The sequence below is a fragment of the Hemitrygon akajei genome, chromosome 18 (assembly GCF_048418815.1).
Source record: "Hemitrygon akajei chromosome 18, sHemAka1.3, whole genome shotgun sequence".
In the NCBI taxonomy this organism is placed as follows: Eukaryota; Metazoa; Chordata; class Chondrichthyes; order Myliobatiformes; family Dasyatidae; genus Hemitrygon; species Hemitrygon akajei.
In genome coordinates this window covers 4,931,932-4,947,149 of record NC_133141.1, presented here as the reverse complement: position 1 = coordinate 4,947,149, position 15,218 = coordinate 4,931,932, and the positions used below count along the sequence as shown (strand labels likewise).

Below are 15,218 nucleotides of genomic sequence, written 5' to 3'. Positions count from 1 at the left end.
GGAAACCGGAGCACCAGGAGAAAATGGGGAGAACATACAAACTCCTTACAGGCAGCGCAGGAGTTGAACTCAGGCCGCCTGTACTGTAAAGCGTTGTGCTAACCACTCTGTTGCTGTGTCGCCCCTATGTAAATACATTTATTTGTGTCACTATCCAATGAAACTATAATTCCTTGGAAAAGTAGATCAGTTTTGGTGAACATAGCTGTCTTGTTAGCATTTCACTAGACAAAGCAGTTCTACTGTCACACTCCAAACTCTTACCATTGTAAATAAAGCTCAGATGCATACCATGGAGGCCGTTGCTCTGTATCCAGTGTTTCAAACCAGCATCCCATTTTTATCTCAAAACACTCTGCTGCTCTTCTGATGAAGGTCAAACAGCATAGAAACAGGCCCTTCAGCCTGATGACCCATGCTGACTCATTTACACTGATCCAAATTTACTTTCTCCAAATTATTCCAGTAGAGTGGAAAAGAAGCTGGACAAGCCTGTAATAGACAAAATCTAGCTTAATAAACACCAAATACAAGAGGAGACTGAGAGGACATGCAATCAAACGATATAAGATCCTCAGGAATCTTGGCAGGATGGAAGTGGAGCGGATGCTTCTTCGTATGAAAGAATCTAGAACTGGGGGTGGGTCATTATTTAAAGATAACAGATCCCAATTTAATTCAGAGTTTAGTTGAAATTTCTTTTCTCTCAGAAAACCATGAATGTTAAGCTTGCTTCCTCAAAAGATGGAGGAAATAGGTTCTTTGAATATTTTAAAGGCATAGATAAATGATAAAAGTAAAGGGGGTGAAAGAAAACTTGCAGTGGAGTGAAAATGTGATCTGATCAGCCATGTTTGTATTGAATGGCAAAGCAGACTTGCTGGCTGCAGCTACTCCTGTTGCTAATTCTAATGCTCTTATGGGTGTAAAAAGTCCCAGCATGAATGGGACAGAATTATCTGGCTACAGGGCCTGGATACTTCTCAGGCCACTGGTTCTGGATGCTAAGGTCACAGGTCAAAATGTCACCAGTGTGATTGAGGACAAAATAACACGTGTGAAAAAGCATTAAGTAGTTATCAATTGCTAAATGGCAAATGGGAGAAACTAGGGAGCTATAGGCTGAACACTGGAAGTAAAATTGTTTCTCCTATCTGACCTGTGAATGCTTGGAACGCTATATAAGGTTGATTTACAGACATTCTACACACTGAGAAAGTTTCCCTGGAATAATTAGGTGTGTTTGCCCCTCTGCCGCTGTGTAAGGGGAGTATCAATTTAGTGATCCCAGTGCAGTTGCTCCAGTGTGACACCCCACCACTCTTCTTGCTGCTGCCATCAGGAAGAAGGTACAGGAGCCTCAGGAGTCACACCACCAAGTTCAGGAACAATTATTACCCCTCAGCCATCAGGCTCTTGAACCAAAGGGATAACATCACTCAACTTCACTTGCCCCATCACTCAACTCTTCCGAGAATGTATGGATTCACTTTCAAGGACTCTTCATCTCATATTCTCAATATTTATCGCTTGCTTGATGGCTTATTTATTTATTTACTATTTCTTTCTTTTTGTACTTGCCGTTTGTTGTCTTTTGCCCATTGGTTGTTTGTCCGCCTGTTGGCTGCAATCTTTCATCGATTCCATTGTGTTTCATGTACTTATAGTGAATGCCTGCAAGAAAATGATAAATTTACTTTGAACTTTTGAATTTTGAACTTGATACCATCAGCCTCCAAAATTTAGCTAGGTCAACAGTCCAGCATGAGCAATTACTGGCTGCATCACTATTAATACTTTATGAGACATTGTTTGCATAATCTGGTTAAAATAGCATTACAGGAACCTACGTGAACTTAATGTCACTTCAACGTTTTAAAATGTGTTTGCACGTAAAATGAAGCTTTATTTTTCAATGGGAAAAATCTCATTAAATGCTCAACATTGTTGAAGCTTTAACTCCTTGGATCATGTGTGACATTGGGAGGTAGTTCTGCAGCTGAGCCAAGTAAGTTAGTTCTTCTCCTCAGAAGCTTCTTGTGTGTCAGCTGCAGATGTGTTTAGACACAGAGTGCTAAGGGCTCACCCTGTGTCAGTGATGAGGAGAATCTTACTGTGGCCCCTTCCTATCTCTTTCACCTACTGTTGATCACTGTTGTGGCACTGTTAATCAGAGATAGTGTCACGGCTGCAGAAAAGGTGGATGTCATGGAGGGGTTGTCTACGGAGTCTCTGTGGGTGGAGGTTAAGGAATAGGAAGGGGTCAGTAACTCTACTGGGTGTTTTTATAGGCCGCCCAATAGTAACAGGGATATCGAGGAGCAGATAGGGAAACAGAACCTGGAAAAGTGCAATAATAACAGAGTTGTTGTGATGGGAGATTTTAATTTCCCAAATATCGATTGGCATCTCCCTAGAGCAAGGGGTTTAGATGGGGTGGAGTTTGTTAGGTGTGTTCAGGAAGGTTTTTGGACACAATATGTAGACAAGCCTACAAGAGGAGAGGCTGTACTTGATTTGATATTGGGAAATGAACCTGGTCAAGTGACAGATCTCTCAATGGGAGAGCATTTTGGAGATAGTGATCAGAATTCTATCTCCTTTACCTTAGCATTGGAGAGAGATAGGAATAGACAAGATAGAAAAACGTTTAATTGGAGTAAGGGGAATTATGAGGCTATCAGGCAGGAAATTGGAAACTTAAATTGGAAACAGATGTTCTCAGAGTAAAGTACAGAAGAAATGTGGCAAATGTTCAGGGAATATTTGTGTGGAGTTCTGCATAGGTACATTCCAATGAGACAGAGAAGTTATGGTAGGATACAGGAACCGTGGTGTACAAAGGCTGTAATAAATCTAGTCAAGAAGAAAAGAAAAGCTTACAAAAGGTTCAGAGAGCCAGGTAATGTTAGAGATCTAGAAGATTATAAGGCTAACAGGAAGGAGCTTAAGAAGAAAATTGGGAGAGCCAGAAGGGACCATGAGAAGGCCTTGATGGGCGGATTAAGGAAAACCCCAAGGCATTCTACAAGTATGTGAAGAGCAGGAGGATAAGACGTGAGAGAATAGGACCTATCAAGTGTGACAGTGGGAAAGTGTGTATGGAACCGGAGGAAATAGTAGAGGTACTTAATGAATACTTTGCTTCAGTATTCACTATGGAAAGGGATCTTGGTGATAGTAGTGATAACTTGCAGCAGATTGAAAAGCTTGAGCATGTTAGTATTAAGAAGGAAGATGTGCTGGAGTTTTTGGAAAGCATCAAATTGGATAAGTCGCCAGGACCAGATGAGATGTACCCCAGGCTACTGTGGGAGGTGAGGGAGGAGATTACTGAACTTCTGGCAATGATCTTTGCATCATCAATGGGGTTGGGAGAGGTTCCAGAGGATTGGAGTGTTGCGAATGTTGATTCTTTATTCAAGAAAGTGAGTAGAGATAGCCCAGGAATTTATAGACCAATGAGTCTTACCTCAGTGGTTGGTAAGTTGATGGAGAAGATCCTGAGAGGCAGGATTTATGATCATTTGGAGAGTTATAATATGATTAGGAATAGTCAGCATGGCTTTGTCAAGGGCAGGTCGTGCCTTACGAGCCTGATTGAATTTTTTGAGGATGTGACTAAACACATCGATGAAGGAAGAGCAGTAGATGTAGTGTATATGGATTTCAGCAAAGCATTTGATAAGATACCCCATGCAAGGCTTATTGAGAAAGTAAAGAGGCATGGGATCCAAGGGGACATTGCTTTGTGGATCCAGAACTAGCTTGCCCACAGAAGGCAAAGAGTGATTGTAGATGGGTCATATTCTGCATGGAGGTCGGTCACCAGTGGTGTGCCTCAGGGATCTGTTCTGGGACCCTTACTCTTCATGTTTTTTTTATAAATGACATGGATGAGGAAATGGAGGGATGGGTTAACAAGTTTTCTGATGACACAAAGATTGGGGGTGTTGTGGATTGTGTGGAGGGCTGTCAGAGGTTACAGCGGGACATTGATAGGATGCAAAACTGGGCTGAGAAGTGGCAGATGGTGTTCAACTCAGATAAGAGTGAAGTGGTTCATTTTGGTAGGTCAAATATGATGGCAGAATATAGTATTAATGGTAAGACTCTTGGCAGTGTGAAGGATCAGAGAGATCTTGGGGTTCGAGTCCATAGGACACTCAAAGATGCTGCACAGGTTGACTCTGTGGTTAAGAAGGCGTACGGTGTATTGGCTTTCATCAATCATGGAATTGAATTTAGGAGCCGAGAGGTAATGTTGCAGCTATATAGGACCCTGGTCAGACCCCACTTGGAGTACTGTGCTCAGTTCTGGTCACCTCACTACAGGAAGAATGTGGAAGCCATAGAAAGGGTGCAGAGGAAATTTGTAAGGATTTTGCCTGGATTGGGGAGCATGCCTTATGAGAATAGGTTGAGTGAAGTCGGCCTTTTCTCCTTGGAGTGACGGAGGAAGAGAGATGACCTGTAGAGGTGTATAAGATGATGAGAGGCATTGATCATGTGGATAGTCAGAAGCTTTTTTCCCAGGGCTGAAATGGTTGCCAGAAAAGGACACAGGTTTAAGCTGGTGGGAAGCAGGTACAGAGGAGATGTCGGGGTTAAGTTTCTTACTCAGAGAGTGGTGAGTGCATGGAATGGGCTGCCGATAATGGTGGTGGAGGTGGATACGATAGGGCCTTTTAAGAGATTTTTGGATAGGTACATGGAGCTTAGAAAAATAGAGGGCTATGAGTAAGCCTAGTAATTTCTAAGGTAAGGACATGTTCGGCACAACTTTGTGGGCCGAAGCCCTGTATTGTGCTGTAGGTTTTCTATCTATGTTTCTATTTTACTTCAGACCCATGACCTTACAAGCTCTCCATGCAAGTCTAATTCTAGTTTCTTGTTTGTGCCTGATTTTAATTCATCCAGTGTTGTCAGCTTCAGATAGGAGCATCTTCATCTGACCACCCCTTTTTCCTTCACCCAGAGCCACATTTAAACCTCCTTCTTAGATTAAGTTCTTGGGCATCTGCACTAATATTGCCTGCTGTGATCTAGTGTTAAAGAAGACCAAATGACACAGGAGCAGAATTAGGCCATTTGGCCCATTGAGTCTGCTCTGTCATTCAATCATGTCTGATTTATTATCCCTTTGATGCCTATCAACTCCCGCTTTAAATAGCCCCCAATAACTTGGCCTCCATAGCTGTCTGTGGCAAAGAATTACACAGATTCACCACCCTCTGGCTAAAGAAATTTCTCCTCATCTCTGTTCTAAATGGGCATTCTTCTATTCTGAGGCTGTGTCCTCTGGTCCTAGACTCCCGAACTATAGGAAACATCCTCTCCATATCCTCTCTAACTAGGCCTTTCAATATTTGATAGGTTTCAATGAGATCCCCTCCCCATTTCTTCTAAACTTGAACACGTGCAGACCCAGAGCCATCAAATGCTCCTCATACATTAACCCTTTCATTCCCAGAATCATTCTCATGAACCTCCTCTGGACCCTCTCAAATGCCAGCACATCCTTTCTTTGATAACTGCTCATAATACTCCAACATTCCTGTGAAATGCCTGAAGTCATGTTATAACTTTACGGGCATTTACAGTGTCATTGCTTCACTTGTGAATGGGGCTCGGAACCAGGGTGGTTTCATTGCCGTCCAGAGTGACTATTTCATTCCCATTGAGGAATCAGCACCAATTTAGGAGACTGAGGGTCATTGATGACGTGGGGGAGGAAGAGTAGAGCATGTGTTTTAAGACAGTGGTTGTCCATCATGTCAGAAGATGACAGGAAACCTGTGTGGGAGAGTTTTTAAAGTGGAAAAGCCATTGCACTGGGGCAGTTCCACTGACTCAACCTCAGAAGTCCAGGTCACAAACTGGGGTCTTCCTTGGTTGCAGTGGATGTCCATGTCATATTCTGTGCCTTTTCATACCCTTCACACTTCATGGAGCATTACGGTACCGCCTTCCTAGCCATTGGATCTCGCTGTAGATCTCATCCACCCAGTCTGCCAAAGCAGACTTTGCATGCTAGGATAGACATGTACCTATCTCACCAGGGTGTGAGGCTACCAGCTACCCTTTCCTGGTTTAGCCCAGCTGTTGAAGCAGTGTACCAGGGCGTGGCCCCTCTCACATGCAAACAGCAACTTGGAGCCACAGGGGAGAGCTGAATGTCCAGTGAGGACCAAAGATGAATGAGCTGCCCTGGAATGGATACACCTTTACCAGAGTTGCTACCCCTCCTTGGACACCCCATGCACCCCATGCTTTATTTCAGATGGAGCATTACCAAAGCAAAGAACTCTTGGTTCTGAATGGTTGAGAGTGAGACTGCTGTATCTTCAGGGAGGATGTTGGGTAAATATTTGGATAGAGAAAAGTATAAGATAGCTGGTTTTGAATTGATTGAACACTGTCATCATGGCTGAATGGTTTTCTGTATTAGCACATTCTATGCCTTTTCTAATTCAACTGCGGTATTATCTGCTGGTGTAAGCCAGACCATCAGCTTGTGAAAGAATTTGGAGGCAACTGCTTCAATCAGCAAGGTACCCCAGTGTTAAAGTCATCATTTTATCCGTTTCTAAATCAAATGCTTTCAGCCACAGTAAGTGGAATTGTAATTATTTAAAATCCCCTGATGTCAGAGTGACAACTAAGGTCATTGAGAAACCAAACGTAGATCATTTCGTTGAATCATGGGATTGAATCAGAGAACGTTACAAGCAGAAATGAGTCCTTTCACCTCACCTTATAGTTACTGAACATAATATCTATTTATGCTAATCCCATAGGCCTGAATTAGGCTCACATTCTACTTATCCTCTCCTTTCCAAATGCATGAGTTGTCCAAATGCCATTTAAATGTTGTATCTGCCTTCACCACTTAGGTTAACAGCTCATTTCAAATACCCACTGCCACCATCTGTGAGAAAAGTTACTCCTCAGATCCCCTCTTAATCTTTTGCCTTTACCTTGAACTAGATTTGGACTTTCCTGCCCTGGGAAAAGAATGTGTCTATCCTATCTACGCCCTCATAATTAATGGGATCACACTCAGCATCCTACCTAATGTTCCCTCTAGTTTATTTATAATTGCATGAAAATTGAGAAATCGCATACTTTAGATTACTTATCTAAAAGGTCACAATACAGAATTCTTCACATCAAATAAAAACAAGCCATAACTCACAACACAAGTAAACAATGTCAGGCAGTCAAAACAACTGACAGGCACAATGGCAAAAGTAAAATGTTTTGACTAGATGGCATCAGTGTTCAGTGGGTTGGTGGTTTATTAGCAATGAGCAACCGACGTCCATTCGGTGTTTATTGTTACAATTTGTAACAGTGTTGTAACTTGAAACACTGACAATGTAAATATGTTGAAGGTCTAAAATGTGTCAAAGTTAAGGTTGCAGTACATTTATTATTTAGAAAATTTATAGATTATATTTATTAACACATTTAATTACAGGGTAATTCTCAATTATATTAATGTAGATTTCAAAAGAATATTAGCATAATTTCAGATTTATATGAACATACAGTAAGTTCAAAATTATATTAACATTATATAAAAGAAAATACCAGCCACTCGGCAACAAAGGCGTGTGAGCATTTCATTTATTGTGCAGCTGCGCACTCACACATTTTATAGGGGACAGTGACTCTACCTTCCACTGAAAATAAGCACAGTGCTGTCCATTCTCCTTATAACCGCTGTCCATTCCAGGCAACATCCTGGCGAATCTCTTCTGTGCATTCTCTTCTTGCTGCTACATTCATCGTGTGGCGAGATGACCAGAGCTGTGCACGATACTCCAAGTGCAAACTAAACTTTTGCAACAAATGTGCAAAATTAAAAATTGTGCAAATACAAAAAAAATTCCGTTCATCTGACATCCATCTGTGGAAACTTGAATTCTGTCGGACACAGTTTGGCAAATGCCAGTGCATTATGAACTTTCTTCATAATTCCTAGCAGTGGATGTGGTTGGTGGACAGAGGACTCATAATGCCTGGTTGTTCTATAGCCTCACAAACCATGAATAACATCAGATAAACAAATAAGCGACATTCCTGAGAATCACATGTGAGCACGAATAGGTGTGACTGAGGAAGGGTGCCTCTACTCAAAGTGTTTCATTTAACATAATTAGCAGTTTCCAGTAACCTGAAATAACACTCTGCAATTAGCCTGCCTGTGAGGGGTTGGAGATCAAGTCCTGAGTGGAGAGGGGGTAATCAGTCATTTTACAACCCTTGTACTTTGCCAGAATGCTGCTGCTCCCAGTGGGACGGTGTGGTATTTCTAACCATGATTAATTCATTTTCACATATGGCATGTCAGGTCTTAGGACAGCAGCAACAATAATAGTGTGTGTTAATACAGAACACTTACCAAACAGAAATCTTAGAATGATGACTGAGAGGTAGGTTTTAATGAAGATAAGTGGGATCAGAAATGCACCATCTGAAATGATAGTGCAGGCAGGTAGGCAATCTCCCATCCTTTAAGAAGTATCTAATCAAGAACTCGACTCACCAAGGCATCGAAAGCTCCAGAAAGCAGAGCTAGAAATGTATTAGTGTAGATGTTCACTTGTTCAGCATGGAAATGGTGGGCTGAAGACCCTGTTTCTTGACTCTGAAAGCAGAAACCGCCAGGCTCAAAGACAGCTTCTATCCCACTGTATGACTCTGTGAAAGGATTAACAAGGGAATTACAGGGCTGGGAGCTTAGTCTAGTCAAGGTACAGTGAGCAAAGATGGTGAAATTCAAATTACAAACGCTTAAGGGCCCAGAAATTCAGATTTTTTAGAAGCCTGTAGAGGAATATGTAGAGGGAGGTGGATATCATGGAGGGAGTTGAAAGCAAGAGGATTTTAAAAGTGAGCTATTGTCAAGCTGGAAGGTGGGGAATTTACTGAGCACAGACACCGAGGATGAAGGAAATCAGTAGGCAATACAATTAACAGATGAATAATGGAACCTGCTACCAGCCTCTTGGCTTTGCTATCCAATATCTGAGCTAAGAAATATGATTACTTAATGTCTATTTTTTGGGAGGAACATAGTGCACGATAACATTTTAGGTTGGGCTGATCATGCTGGTGACTGTTTCCAGTTGAAATAGTGAGAACTCAGATCAGGTTCTCCTCTGAATATTAACATAATGCACTTGACATTTTATTAGTGGCCGTGGCATTAATCCTGATCCTGCTGAAGGGTCTTGGCCTGAAATGTCAACTGTACTCTTTTCCATTGATGCTACCTGGCCTCCAGCATTTTGTGTGTGTTGTCTGATTATGTAATACTCCTTTGTGCCCTCACTAACATAAATCAAAGCTCAAAGATGCAAATCTACAAATTTCTTGAATAGTCAATAAATCACAAGCAGCAGGTTGGACCCAAATTCTAAGAGATGTGAATTAAGGACATCCATTCTGATGTTGATATGTTGATCAAAGCATCAGCTAGACTCATAGATCTCTGGTTAAAATGTTTTCCTCCAGATTTGCATGTTCTCTTTTTGTCTGAATTTTAACTTTACACATTGGCACACCGTGCTGTGATCCCTGCTCCACTGATCATCCGCCCCTTGCTCAGGATTGGAACCGTTCACAGCAAGGTGGTTACGCAAGGGGAAGGCTACACACAAAATAAGATATACAGCACTGTGTAAAACTTTTAGACATATATATATATACTGTAGCTAGGGTGCCTGAGGCTTGTGCACAGTACTGCATTTGTCAACATGGAGTGGAGAGATTGTAAATCTGGTGGGAGCAAAGGATGTTAGGAATGGCAAGGGTGGAGTTCCATGGGAGTCCTGAGATACCAAGCAAGGTCATTTGATTCCAAACAGTTGGTTTGTTGATCATTATAGAATGTTTCTCTGATGCTTCCCACTCCTTCCCCTCTCCCTATCACTTTTCCCAACCATGATTCCCCTCTCCCTGCCCCCTTTCCACTCTCAGTCCACAATAGAGACCCATAATCAGAATCAGGTTTATCCTCACTCACACATGTCATGCAGCTTGTTGGGTTTTTGTTGCAGCAGTACAGTGCAGTATATAAAATTACTACAGTACTATGCAAAGGTCTTAGGCACCCTAGCTACTGTACATATTATGTGTCTAAGACTTTTGCACGGTACAGTAGAAGAAGAAGAATGAGATCTTTCTACCCATCGAGTCTGCTCTGTCATTATGGCTGATATCTTTCAACCTCATTCTCTCTCTTAACTCCCTTACCAATTAACAACCTATCAATCTCTGCTTTCAATGCACCCAATGACTTGGTCTCCACAGCCCTCTATGGCAACATATTCCACAAGTTCATCACCTGAAGAAATTCCTCCTCATCTTAGTTTTTAAGGGACACCCTTTTATACTGCGGCTGTGCCTTTGAATCAGAGTTAAAGGTAGATTCCTGGTCCGCAATTTACCACGTTCTGGCCTTGTACCTTATTGTCAGCCTGCACTGCACTTACACTGTAACTGTAAAACTATATTCTATATTCTTACTGCTTTTCCTTGTGATACCTCAATGTACTGATGCAATGGCATGCAAAACTAGGTTTTTCAAGATATCACAGTATACGTGAAAACAATGAACCAATTCAAATTCCAGTATTAGAAACATCTACTCCGTATCTGTTCTATCCAGGCCTTTCAGCACACAGTAGGTTTCAATGAGATCCTCCGCACGCCACCAACTCGCTTGCTCGTGCAATGTGTACACACACACTCTTACTCACTGCATTACTCTCCATGTATTTTGGAGAGTCTATCCCCTTACTATCCTAATCGTAATCTTAAATCCGTGAATACTGGTTTGCTTAGTGTTCCTAAAGCCAAGCGGCCTTTTGCTCTTATTCACGAAAAATCCAGCATACTCTACAAACTGAGATACACCAGGCTAGTACTGTGGAATATTTCAAAACACTTTCTAAAACCCTACTTTTTAAATTTGGCTTACTGATAGGATTAGTTAATGCCTGTTGATGTGGATTCTATTAATATAATTTAGTATATTCCATTGTTTTATTCTATATATGTATAATATGTATATATCTATATAGATATAATGTTTTTGTTCACTTATAATTTTTAATTTTGTCTCATATTTTTATGACTATATTGATTTATTTTACAATCTATGTAAAGCACTTTGAATCTTCATCTTCAATGTATGAAAGGTGCTTTATAAATAAAGTTATTATTATTATAAAATAAAAATGTATCCAAATTAAGTGCCATTGCCTTAGAGACAGAGGAAAGTATAATTAAATTATGAGTGAAACAGTTGGGGCATTATGAATTATTTTGTTCATTGCCAAGGACCTTGTGGGGCCAGAAATAATTTCACACAACTATAAGAATAATGGTGTTTTGCAGTTTAAAATTAGCTTGACCTACAGTAGTTCAATTTGTGCAGATGTTGAAGCCAATCAGAAACTTCTCATTTTCTGGTGGGATTTCATTCTTCAACAGGTTTACTATTGAGGTAAGTATACCCTAAATAGTGTCAATAGTAGGGAAAACTTAAATTTTTAACAAATATTTGAAATCTTTTTTATTTTCCCTGAAACTCCACCGGTTAAAGACATAACATACTGTACAAACTGCATCTGTTGTCCCCACTAAATTCTGTGATCTCTAACAACCTCCAGATTATGTGCTCCTTGGCTGTTTTGCTATTGGAAGTCAGGGTTACAGTTGACCTCAGGACTTTCTCCAGCTGCTGCTGCTGACATCTGCCGCGCATCACCATGTGCTACTCACTGGGGCAGCGTGGGGTTCATCCAGACCCCAAACTTGAGGAGAGCAGGGTCCATTTACAGGGCAGGCATGAGCATTTGGCTTCATTGACTTTTGTCCCTGCAACAATTCTGAGGTAAGGTATCTAAGAGTGTGGGGATTAGTTTCTCGTGGTCTATCTGTGGCATCTGAGAATTCCAAGCTCACACCAATGCCTGTACTGCTCTCAGAATTGAATTGGTATTTTTAATTAAAAATGGTAATTTTGTTTATTATTTTCTTATGTACTAATGAAAATTCTGTAGTCGTATAAAAGTGGGACAGAAGCTGTCTTTGAGCCTGGTGTTACCTGCTTTCAGGCTTTAGTATCTTCTGCCTGATGGAAGATGGGAGAAGAGAGAATGTTCTCTCACTCTCAGATACAGGGCTTTGTGAACACCACAGGTTATTGCTGGTGAAAGTAACCACACAGGACATTGTATAGGCAATCTAAAGTTATGAATGTGCTTACATAATATTATTAAATTCAAAAGTCTGATGTATATGCCTATGTTCATTCCTACGAATGGCAAAACTCATTTCCTCTCTTTCTTTCCTCTCACTTTTAATAACCATTCATTCTTCTCAGTCTTACGTATTTTTGATACCATTCATTACAACACTGTGGAGGTTACTGTATTAAGTGACTATTATGTACTTTTTTAATTCATGGACAAAATTGGCTTCAGGGTAATTGTAGAAACAAAACGCATTTGTTACCAGGGATGGCCTGTACTGCCCACTGCTAATTTGCAGAAGTCTTACAAAGATCAAGTAGCAAATTGGGAATCCTTTCTCGCTGGGCAATGCAAGTTTGTGAAAGGAGCCTTTCATGACTTCTGAAAGGGGTGTCCTTACAGAGTGATACTGCACACAATAGGCCAGCAGGCTCATCCTGTTCATGGCAATCAGCAGTTAGCCATCTGCAGTACTGTGCAAAAGTCGTAGACACATAAAGTACAAATAGCTAAGGTGCCCAAGACTTTTACACAGTACTGTATTTTTCAATGTGAAGTGGTGAACTTGTAGGTTTGGTGGGAGCAAAAGATGCTGGGAATGGTGAGGGTGGAGTGCCACAGGATGGGTGTGGGACAGGTGGCAGAGGAGTGTTGGGGCAGGGGTAGCGCAGGTACAGAAACACCAGGCAAGGTCGTTTGATTCCAAACAATTGGTTTACTGATCATTACAGAATGTCTCTCTGGGGCTTCTTGCTCCCTCGCCTCTCCCTTCCCCTTTTCCCAACCATGATTCATCCCTCACATGTCATGAATTTTGTTTTTTTATGGCAGCAGTACAGTGCAGTACATAAAATTATTACAGTACAGTGCAAAAGTTAGGCACCCTAGCTAGATATATGTGCCTAAGACTTTTACATAGTAGTGTACTCTAATTCCATTTACTGTCATTGGGTCTATTGTCTTCTATGACTTAATGATTCAAATAATCTTCTCCTATCTCCCTGTCAACTTCCTGCTATGAGCATTCTTTGCATCTAGAAGGTGCCCTCTACCTGCACTGTTTTTCAGAAGACTGTGTAGGTTCCTTTGTATTTCCCCATGCCCCTTGAAGGGATTCTGCCACCAGCACCCTCTCCCATCATTAAATCATAGAACATATAAACGTAGAAAACCTACAGCACAGTACAGGCCCTTCGGCCCACAATGCTGTGCTGAACATATCCTTTTATTAGGAATACCTAGGCTTACCCATAGCCTTCTATTTTTGTAAGCTCCATGTATCCATCTAGGAGTCTCTTAAAAGACCCTATCGTTTCCACCTCCATCACCGCTGCCAGCAACCCATTCCACGTACTCACCACTCTCTGCATAAAAAACTTACCCCTGACATCTCCTCTGTACCTACTTCCAAGCACCTTAAAACTATGCCCTCTCGTGCTATCCATTTCAGTCCAGGGAAAAAGCCTCTGACTATCCACATAATCAATGCCTCTCATTATCTTGTACACCTCTATCAGGTCACCTCTCATCCTCCGTTGCTCCAAGGAGTAAAGGCGAGTTCACTCAACCTATTCTCATAAGGCATGCTCCCCAATCCAGGCAACGTCCTTGTAAATCACCCCTGCACCCTTTCTATGGTTTCCACGTCCTTCCTGTAGCGAGGCAACCAGAACTGAGCACAGTACCCCAAGTGGGGTCTGACCAGGGTCCTATATAGCTATAACATTACCTCTCGGCCCTTAAACTCAATCCTACGGTTGATGAAGGCCAATGCACCATATGCCTTCTTAACCACAGAGTCAACCTGCGCAGCAGCTTTGAGTGTCCTATGGACTCGGACCCCAAGATCCCTCTAATCCTCCACACTACCAAGAGTCTTACCATTTATGCTATATTCTGCCATCATATTTGACCTACCAAAATGAACCGCCTCACACTTAACTGGGTTGAACTCCATCTGCCACTTCTCAGCCCCGTTTTGCATCATATTGATGTCCCGCTGTAACCTTTGACAGCCCTCCACACTATCCACAACACCCCCAACCTTTGTGTCATCAGCAAATTTAGTAACTCATCCCTCCACTTCTTCATCCAGGTTATTTATAAAAATCATGAAGAGAAGGGGGTCCCAGAACAGATCCCTGAGGCACACCACTGGTCACCGACCTCCATGCAGAATATGACCCGTCTACAACCACTCTTTGCCTTCTGTGGGCAAGCCGGTTCTGGATCCACAAAGCAATGTCCCCTTGGATCCCATGCCTCTTACTTTCTCAATAAGCCTTGCATGGGGTACCTTGCTGAAATGCCTTGCTAAAATCCATACACACTACATCTACGGCTCTACCTTCATCAATGTGTTTAGTCACATCCTCAAAAAATTCAATCAGGCTCGTAAGGCACGACCTGCCCTTTACAAAGCCATGCTGACTATTTCCTAATCATATTATACCTTTCCAAATGTTCATAAATCCTGCCTCTCAGGATCTTCTCCATCAACTTACCAACCACTGAGGTAAGACTTACTGGTCTATAATTTCCTGGGCTATCTCTACTCCCTTTCTTGAATAATGGAACAACATCCGCAACCCTCCAATCCTCCGGAACCTCTTCCATCCTCACTGTTGATGCAAAGATCATCGCCAGAGGCTCAGCAATCTCCTCCCTCACCTCCCACAGTAGCCTGGGGTACATCCCATCTGGTCCCAGTGACTTATCCAACTTGATGTTTTCCAAAAGCTCCAGCACATCCTCTTCATCCTCTTCCTTAATATCTACATTCTCAAGCTTTTCAGTCCGCTGCAAGTCATCCCTACAATCGCCAAGGTCCTTTTCCGTAGTGAATACTGAAGTAAAGTATTCATTAAGTACCTCTGCTATCTCCTCCTGTCACCAGGTTTGGATGTGGCCCAAGTGCGGAGTGAGAGACGCTGAAGTGGGTCAATA

The 15,218-nt window shown here is 41.9% G+C and overlaps 1 protein-coding gene across 2 annotated transcripts in view; it reads left to right on the top strand.

Annotated features, from left to right (window-relative positions):
• The window catches only part of LOC140741038 (supervillin-like), a 249,757-nt gene that overhangs the window by 1,530 nt on the left and 233,009 nt on the right, over positions 1-15,218 (top strand). The window contains exon 2 of one of the 2 annotated variants that reach the window (XM_073070680.1): positions 11,688-11,911. The exons of the other annotated variant lie outside the window; for it this stretch is intronic. The gene's annotated coding sequence lies outside the window, so the exon portion shown is untranslated. The remainder of the gene's footprint in view (positions 1-11,687; positions 11,912-15,218) is intronic. 2 annotated transcript variants of the gene reach the window in all.